Here is an 8,962-nt window from a genome sequence, read left to right as displayed (position 1 = left end):
GTTGGTTCGAATTCCGGTGTCCCATATGGTCCCCCGTGCCTGCCAGGAGCTACTTCTGAGCAGACAGCCAGGAGTAACCCCTGAGCATCACCAGGGTGACCCAAAAAAACCCCAAAAATAAAAATAAATAAATAAATAAATAAATAAATAAAGGGAAGAGACACAAAAATCAATGAGAAAAACCAAGAACCCCACAAGTGACCTTGGAACTTTGTCTAGAGAAGCTATAATTACTGACAAATAGTAATATTCTGACACATAACAGGTCATGATATGGATAAATGGAGACTTTCTTCAGTATGCACATATGTGTCAAAATAAGGGAAGTGAGTCTTTGACAGCCAAAAATGTTTTTAGACTATAAACTTTCATTTGTTGGTTGGGGACACAGGAGTAAGGCAGCTTACTACTGGCTTTATGTTCGGTGACCATTCTTGGAAAGGTTCAGGAAACCCTATGAGATTCCAGGGATTAAACTGGGTTGGCTGTGAACAAGACAAGTGCTCTACCCATTTCTCCTTCTCTATACTATAAATTTTTAGAGATACCTCTTTTATGTTTTGGGGGGTTATAACCAGCTTTGTATTCTGGGGTCACTTCCAACTGGGGGCATGGGGAATGCCAAGAATTGATCCTTGGTTACCTACATGTAAAGCATGAATTATGAGAGCTCAACCACTTGACCTCTCTCTCTTCCAAACCCTAAATCTGTAACTTCATAGTTAAATATTAGAATCAATTACAAGATTAGCTGCATCTCCTTTTCTAGTGATGCTGACAAAAGAGTAAATTCCCTCATCTGTCCTGCTTGGATGTAGGCGAGTACCATGCATGAATTGAATTGTTTCAAGGAATCGAGTTCCCAGAGTGGCTGACACAACCAGGTTGACTCTCAGCACCAACATGCCTGGTCCTGGAGACCCCATCACCTTCATCACTAGTAAGGGGTCACAATCCCCACAACTTGCCATCTCTCCTTTGCAGATGGGTGCTCTCATCTGGAACCCAACCACTCTTGGCAGAGATGGCACCCCTACAAAAAAGAAAACACTTCCATGAGGCTTGAAAATAGTCTATCAGACTTGGCGGAAACTGTGTTTATCTTTTTTTAATTGTAGGTATATGCCCAGAGGCTATCCCAAGGCTCCAAACCTAAAGAATAAACCATGTGCAGGAATTCAGTAATTAAGACTCTCCCAGCATTTTATGTGTGGTAATTTCCCCAGAGACCACCATGATCATTCGCACCCAACATTCTGAGACAGGAAGTGCCAGGAAAAAGAGCAGAGAAGGAAGCAATGTAGGAAACACATTTTGCAATTCAATCCAGTTGTGTAGGTTATGGGGATGACTCAAGCAACCTTGAGATGGGCTTGAGATCTTCTCATTTCTGGAGGAATAAGGAAATTGATCCTGCTTTTCTTTTCATTTTGTTTTGGGCTCTTCCTAGGGCTGTGATCAGAGATTACTCCTGATGCTGCTTCTGGCACATACACATAGCCTCAAGTCACCCTGTATTATTTTTCTGGCCTCTGATTTGCTTTCCAAATGAACCTTGTTTCTGATTCTGGAGGAAAGCCTTCATTGAACAGGCTGTGCCCCATGGAGAAGGGGTCAGACAGGCTCTTTCCAATCCGAATGAAAAATTATCTTGTTAGATAGATTCTGTTGCAGGAGACCTAGGTGGGAATCTGACCATCAACCCTTCCAACAAGCATCTGTGACATACAGTGGACCTGGTAAAAAGGATTCGAGGCATGAGATTTTACATCCTTTTTAGACTGGTCTTAGATTTTTAAAAGGCTGTCTCTGAAAAATTAAACGATGTTTAGTTAAGCCCAGGCAAGCTCAGAAAGCTTAAATGATTTTTTCAGTGCTAAATGGTTACATGCCCTTTTGCCAATAGGGAGCTCCTGCCAGTTGAGACCTCAGGAGGAAGCTGGCAGACAAGAGCAGTGCCAGGCCAGCTTCACTGTGGAGGAGAGATTGGCCCAGACCACTGTGTCTGCATGATTATGGCAAACTCAGGACTCATTAAAGCCATTTCCATTAACAAAGACTAAGAGTCTGTTAGAGGGGGTCCAATGATAACCATCAGACAGGATATTACAGCAGTTTTGTCCAAAGGAGTGTCTAGGTGGAGAGTGAAGTAGACCATGAGGAGACTAAGTGCAGACTCATATGCAGGCATGAGATGAAGCTCAAAAATTGAGATTCTGATCAGGGCCCACACACAGCATTAGTGGAAAGTACCATTGACAGTTTCTGGGGTCGTTGTTTTGTTTTGCTTTGGGGCCACATCCAGTGGTGTTCAGGACTCATCCATGACTCTCCACTTAGGATCCACTCCTGGCAGGCTTGTAGAACCATATGGAATATCAGTAATGCAACTTGTAGCCACTTGTCCTATACTATCTTTCCTTTTCTTCCTGTGCCATCTTTCTAACCCCGTCTGGGTTCATTGTACAGTTCATAGTTGTATGCAAACTGTCAAACTCTACAATAATAATTCAGTTCTCTTTATAACCCTGAGCTAGATTTATATACGCCTGTGATCAATGACTTAAATTGGTAAATATATGTAATTTCATATGTCTACATGTAACTTTTATTTACATAAATTAATCATTTTTGCTCATTGATTACAACATCAGTTGGTCATTCTAAATCAGGCTCTTAGATCATCTGCATGCTACAAGAGTTACATTCAGCCACAGCTTAGAAGCCAGGGATTAAATCATGTGCTACCTGTGCTTATCATTAAGAATATTACAGACTGTGAAGATAATACAGCAGGCAAGTAACTTGCCTTGCACACAGCTGACCAAGATTCAGTCTCTGGCATTCCATATGGTTCCTCCAAGCACCACCAGGAATGATTCTTGAATTCAAGTAGAGCCAGGAGTAACCCCTGATTATTGCCAGATGTGGCCCATTTTTTTATTTCAAAAAATAAAAATATTTATGGGGATCAGAATAATAATACAGCATTGTGAGTGACCAATCTAAATTCAATCCCTGCCATCCCAAAGACCCCCAACCCCCCGCCCAGGAGTAATTCCTTAGCACATCAGGTATGGTCCAAAGCGAAGTAATAAGTGATAGGAAATGTTTACAAAATTATTGTAGCCTCTGTTACTTTTAAAATATTTATTCAGGTTCTGTGATTTACCCTACTGGTATTAACATTTTCCCAAGCACAATCAACACCATACCCCAACACCAATTTACCCACTCCCCCTCAAAGACCCCAATGCACCTGTTTACGACAACCAACTCAGTTGAGTTGGATCAGTTCTGTTGTATTGCCTTTTATTGTGCTCCCTTTCTAGCAAATGCAGTTTAATATTTTACATACAATAAGCATCATTTCATCTTTAAGTACATTGCATTTGTAACATAATCAGCCTGAATTCTGGCAACACTAATGTTTTTCATAATTGAATTCGTAGTTTTTCAGAACTATTATTAAATTGGTGCTGCAGGCAGCACTGTTCCTATCACACCTGGAATAGTAGAACAGGTGCACTGATTATTCTGCACACAAATAAGCATCTGTATCTTGCTGGGTATGTTTGCTCACTGATAAATGATTCTGCAAGTGACAATATGATCAAAAGGGGACAGTAGCACATTCCATCTAATGGTAAGTTATTATGAGTTAAGTTATTGCATTTCATTTTGTATTAGTGAAGTTAGTTCTTTTTGGGGGGGGGTATTGGGTCTTAGGAATCAAACTAAGTTTGGTTGTATGCAAGGCAAGCACCTTCCTTACTTCCTGTATTATCTTCTGGCCCCAAATTCTGTATTTTTTAAAATATCCCTCATGATCAAATTAGGTCAGACTAGGAAAGAAAAAGTTAATCCCCCTTTTCTTATTTTTGTTAATACACTAATGAGAAAACTTTCTCCCCAAAGGACATGGCCATCTTGAATAAAATACAGAAACTCCAGTGAATGTGTCCTCTCCTCAGGAATGACAGATCATTTTATGGGGCTGAAGTATTGTCCTGTTAGAAGACATAAATGAAAAACTGACATTGCTCCCCCCCCACACACACACACACTTTCTGCACAGACTTTGTGATAAAAGTACTTCTTTTCTCTAGTGAACAAAATCTGAAGAGGGCCCACAAGCATTTCTGTCACTTAGCTCAATGACAGTGATTCCATAAAAAAAATTTAGTTCTTGTAAGTACATCATTGGGCTAAACCAAGACAATAAATGCACTGGGATTAAGATATTTGCCTTGTGCTTAGCCATAGCACACCCTGGGTTGACACAATCCCCAGAGGACCATCAGGATTGATCCCTGAGCAGAGCCAAGAGATAGCCCCAAGCCCAGCCTGGTATAGTTCATAAAACAAATTGAATTAAATGTGTGTGTGAACTCAAATTCTGCTGTTTTGTTTTCTCTCAGGTGTATCTAACTATAACCACATATCAATGATGTTTGTTTATTATGCTTTTCATCTTATTTATTCACAAATGAATTAAGTGGGCATGTGGTTCATTATGAGAAAATGAGAAGAAATAATCTAGTCCACTGGCATCTTTTTCTTGACACTAAAATGACTGCAGTGATCCTGATGAAAGTATCTTGAGGAAAGTGCAATACATTTAGCATACATTCTCATTGAAAACTAATTGGTAGGCCAAAGAAATACTGAGCAGATTTCAAAAGACCAAGCTAGTCTTCCTGAAGGCTCCTGGGAACCCAGAGGAAAGGATGAATCTTAGAAGCCCATTGTTTCCTGACCCTAATGCATGAATGAGACTGCAGTTGGATGGGTTCTGGTCTTTCTGATGCAATCAATTCTTCTTACCCCCTTAATGCTATTCTATGCATTTCCACACTACATTTATGTATCAGGACCCTGAACCTTGTAACTCCACAAAAGTGAGAGTTAAACAGTTATCACCTCAGACACCCCACAATATTCATTTCAAGACACAATGCCAACAGGAGGCCTTTAAGTCGTTTTATTGACAACAGAAATAGTGGAACTATGATTTGATGAGAAACTCGCAAACAATAAAGAACGTGTCTACTGCCAGCAAAACACAATGGTTCCAGGTTCCTTCAACATTACAAATATAGACGACTTCTTTCCCAGCAGATGGTTCCTAGGGAACAAAGCCTTTTCCAATGTTAATTGTGCTTCTACAAAGCCTTCAAAGAATGAGGTAGTTTCCTTTATCCACCATTTTATCACATTTCCATCATCACATTTTTAATGAGTTTAAGTCCTTTCAACAGACTTCACCATTATTCATGAAAGCCAAGACTTATTTTCAAAGTGTTCGTTTCCCACCACTTACTTTTTCTTAAAGGCAGTCTTGAAAGTCACTATATAAACACAGAAATTGGGGACTAGCAACAGCTGGTTATTTAATCACCTTGAGATTCAAATACAAGAGACTACATTAAAAGAAGGCCAGAGTTGAACTGGTAATCTCCCATTTCTGTCAACTTAAAAGCTATTTCCTCCAACAACTTTCTTCTCTTGGCACTCATCCTTCAACGTTAGAAGTTAACTGTGGTAGCTAATTGGGAGCAGAGAAGGATCAGACCTACTACATGACCAGGAAACATATAGAACATAGAGTTCTGCATAGAAGAGAACCTGCAGAGCTCTCTTCCCTGTAAGATACTCACACTTTAGAGTTGTGCTCCTGAGAGAGTTCCCTTATTGGCTGGTCAGTGAAGCAGAAACTGAGTCAGATGCAGACCATTCTTTTCTTAACCCTGAGAATGACTGTAGTAATCCTCACGGAAGTTCAATACATTGAGGGAAGTTCAATACATTTAGCATATATACACATTAAAAAATAAATGGTAGGGCAAAGTAATAGTACAGCAGATAGGGCATTTTTGCCTTTCAGACAGCAGACTCGAATTTCATTCCCAACACTTCAGGTGGTCCTTCAAGGCCCACCAGGAGTGGTTCCTGAGCACAGAACCATAAATAAGACTGAACATTGTGTGGCACCAGAACCAAATTAACAGTAATAAAAATGAAAAATAAATATATACAAATTCAAATCAGTTAACCTATATCAAGGGATGGAGACACTATTTCTAAAGCAGGGAGTGGCTTAGAATTTAGCGATCACTTATTCTTTTTTTCCAAGAAGTGTTAGGCATCTCTGAATCAAAGCATTGAAGGAATGACACAACAGATCTTATACATCATGAAATTATAAAATATAGTCTTATCCCAATAGATAGTAACTTGAAATGTTCCTAAGGTGACCTACCAGATTATTGCCTTAAGGTCAGAACATGATTCTACCATCTAATGAGTTGTTCATTCTACTATATCCCTTCCTGAACTGACTCTGTGTATATGTTGTCATCTATACTGACTGGTACCTGGCACTTATGGAGGAGGTACCTGGGATAATCTAGAAGGAAATTTCTTCTTTACCATTGTGCTAAAAATCAAACCCAAGGCCTAACACATCATACCCAAGGCCTTACACATCATATAAAGTTAAGCAGTCTGCTGAGCCACACTGAGTCCTGCAGTAAAACTCCTTTTCCCCCTAATTTTATCACTCCAGGTTTAAGACTTATTCATTAGATCTACTATGGTATAAAAAAATACATACTCTAACACAGTAAGATGATACTTCTCTGCTCATATCCAATAGATTGCAAAGATCATTTCATCATTTAAAACCAGGTTTCATGTCCTTATCATTTATGAAAGCAAACATGCTTACAGGTCTTTGATCTGACTTAGCCACAATTATTGCTATATTCTATAGAGATGTTTCAGTATTGATCTTTCCAAATTAAAATCAGAAAAAAATATATTTTTTTTTTTTTTGGTTTTTCGGGCCACACCCGTTTGATGCTCAGGGGTTACTCCTGGCTAAGCGCTCAGAAATTGCCCCTGGCTTGGGGGACCATATGGGATGACGGGGGATCGAACCGTGGTCCTTCCTTGGCTAGCGCTCACAAGGCAGACACCTTACCTCTAGCGCCACCTCGCCGGCCCAGAAAAACATTTTATTACATATAAATGCTGTAAGGTAAAAACACTTTCTTCTACCTTTCTATTAAAAAAAATTTGGCAATGATAAAAATGAATTTCTTCACAATACTTTATTCAGTCATTTCTTATAACCTGAGAAAAGTAAAGAATCACTGTTTCACCAAAGTCAATCTTCCACCGGGTATTTTTTTGGATAGCTGGAGTCACCAACTTCTAGCTTTTTTTTTTAAAAAAAAAAATCTGATTCAAAAAGACATTTTCTCAGGCAATTTCATGCTAGGAACATTATCGCTATTTACTTCTATATTATCTGCTTTAAGACGTTCAGCAAGAATGCTATCATTTAAGGTGCTCTTTTGCCAGATGTAACATGACAATGCAATAAATACTGCTCCAAAAAACTCAATTAACAATATAAATGAACTAAGCAGCTAAAAAGAAAACCAAAAGGTAATTAAGACCACCTAGGCAGTAACTAACCCCAAGTACTGTGCAGTTTCCCACTAGAGGAAAGGAGGACCAAAGAAAAGGACAAAGGGCCTCTAAGTGAGAAGAAAGTGTTCATTACAATTTCTTGATAAATGATATCTCTGTCTACTTATCATCTATTAAATACTGTTTTATAGCAAACAATTTCATTCAAGTAGTAAAGCTGTAGTTTTAGAAAACTAATGTCTACACAGCTTGTTTTTTAACACTAATATTCTAATCTCTATAGCTAGTTCAGTTATATACACATTTGTAAATAATCAATTAACAAGGACCAAATTAACTTCTATCTCACAATCTTGGTCAGTGAGCAGATAATGCTAACCAAAAGGTCCTTCTTTTGGTGGAAATATATCTGAATAATAGCTAAACACATTTTATTTGGGTTCAAACAAAGTGGCAGGCATTCCCCAAAGTTCCAACTATCAGCCACCACTCATGAAAACTCAAGTGTGGGTGAAGCCACATGATAAGAAATCCACAGGATAGGAAAGACCAGATCATGTTCAGTACCAGGACATTTCTTCACCAAGTCCTCTGCTATGGTGCAACCAATGAAGATTCATTCATTCATGTATTTATTTATTTATTTATGTATTTTAGTTTTATTTATTTATTTTAGTTTGGGGACCTGTGATGCTCAAAAGTTACTCCTGACTCTGAACGTAAGAATTACTCCTGGTGGTGCTCAAGGAACGAGATGGGATGCTGGGTGGATGGGATCCTGATGGGATGGGATCCTGGATGAGCTACATGCAAAGCATATAATATCTGCTTTAATATCTCTCCAGCCCCTACATGAAGATTTGGGCTGAAAAATACTGAAAGTGAACAAGTTTCATTTGCTACTGAAAACAATTTCCTGCAAACTATAGTATTTCAAAAAGAAATGGAATGTTATGGATGAAGAATACAGTGATTGAGCATGTGTAGATGGAAATAGTTCCCCCCCAGTTGAAACTATAACTTCAAGAAAAAGTCCCTCGAGTTTTATAGCCAGTATATATTAAATAATTTATATTCAGGAGTGTCCTGATGAAGAAAGATTGTTTTGATACGTTTTTTTGGGAGGTCTGGGGTATTCCTGAAAGTTCTCAGACTCTAGATAAAATTCTTAAGGAGAGCCAAGGGGTGGGAAAAGATTATTAATCAACATTCAAGAGTGATGTACTTTGATCTGACTTGCTGCTCCCAGAGTATTTTACTTTATTCTAATCTGAGCAAAGAAGAGCACAGAGTGTTAACCAGGAAAAGCACAATTCTGTTTTCTCTTTGTATTTTTTTCAAAGCAAAAGTCAAAGTAGGTTTCCTCAAGAAGTGAAGTAATGTAGAAAGTTTGGAATTGTATCTGTAGGAAATGATCAGGTATATATATCTCCGAACCCTTTGCTGTAAAATCTTGGTTTTGACTCCTGTACTTTGGGAAAAAGCGCACAAACTCTTATCTGAAATATAAAAACCAGGAAAA

This window comes from Suncus etruscus, chromosome 11 (genome assembly GCF_024139225.1).
Source record: "Suncus etruscus isolate mSunEtr1 chromosome 11, mSunEtr1.pri.cur, whole genome shotgun sequence".
Taxonomy (NCBI): Eukaryota; Metazoa; Chordata; class Mammalia; order Eulipotyphla; family Soricidae; genus Suncus; species Suncus etruscus.
Note: the sequence above shows the minus strand (reverse complement) of the source record.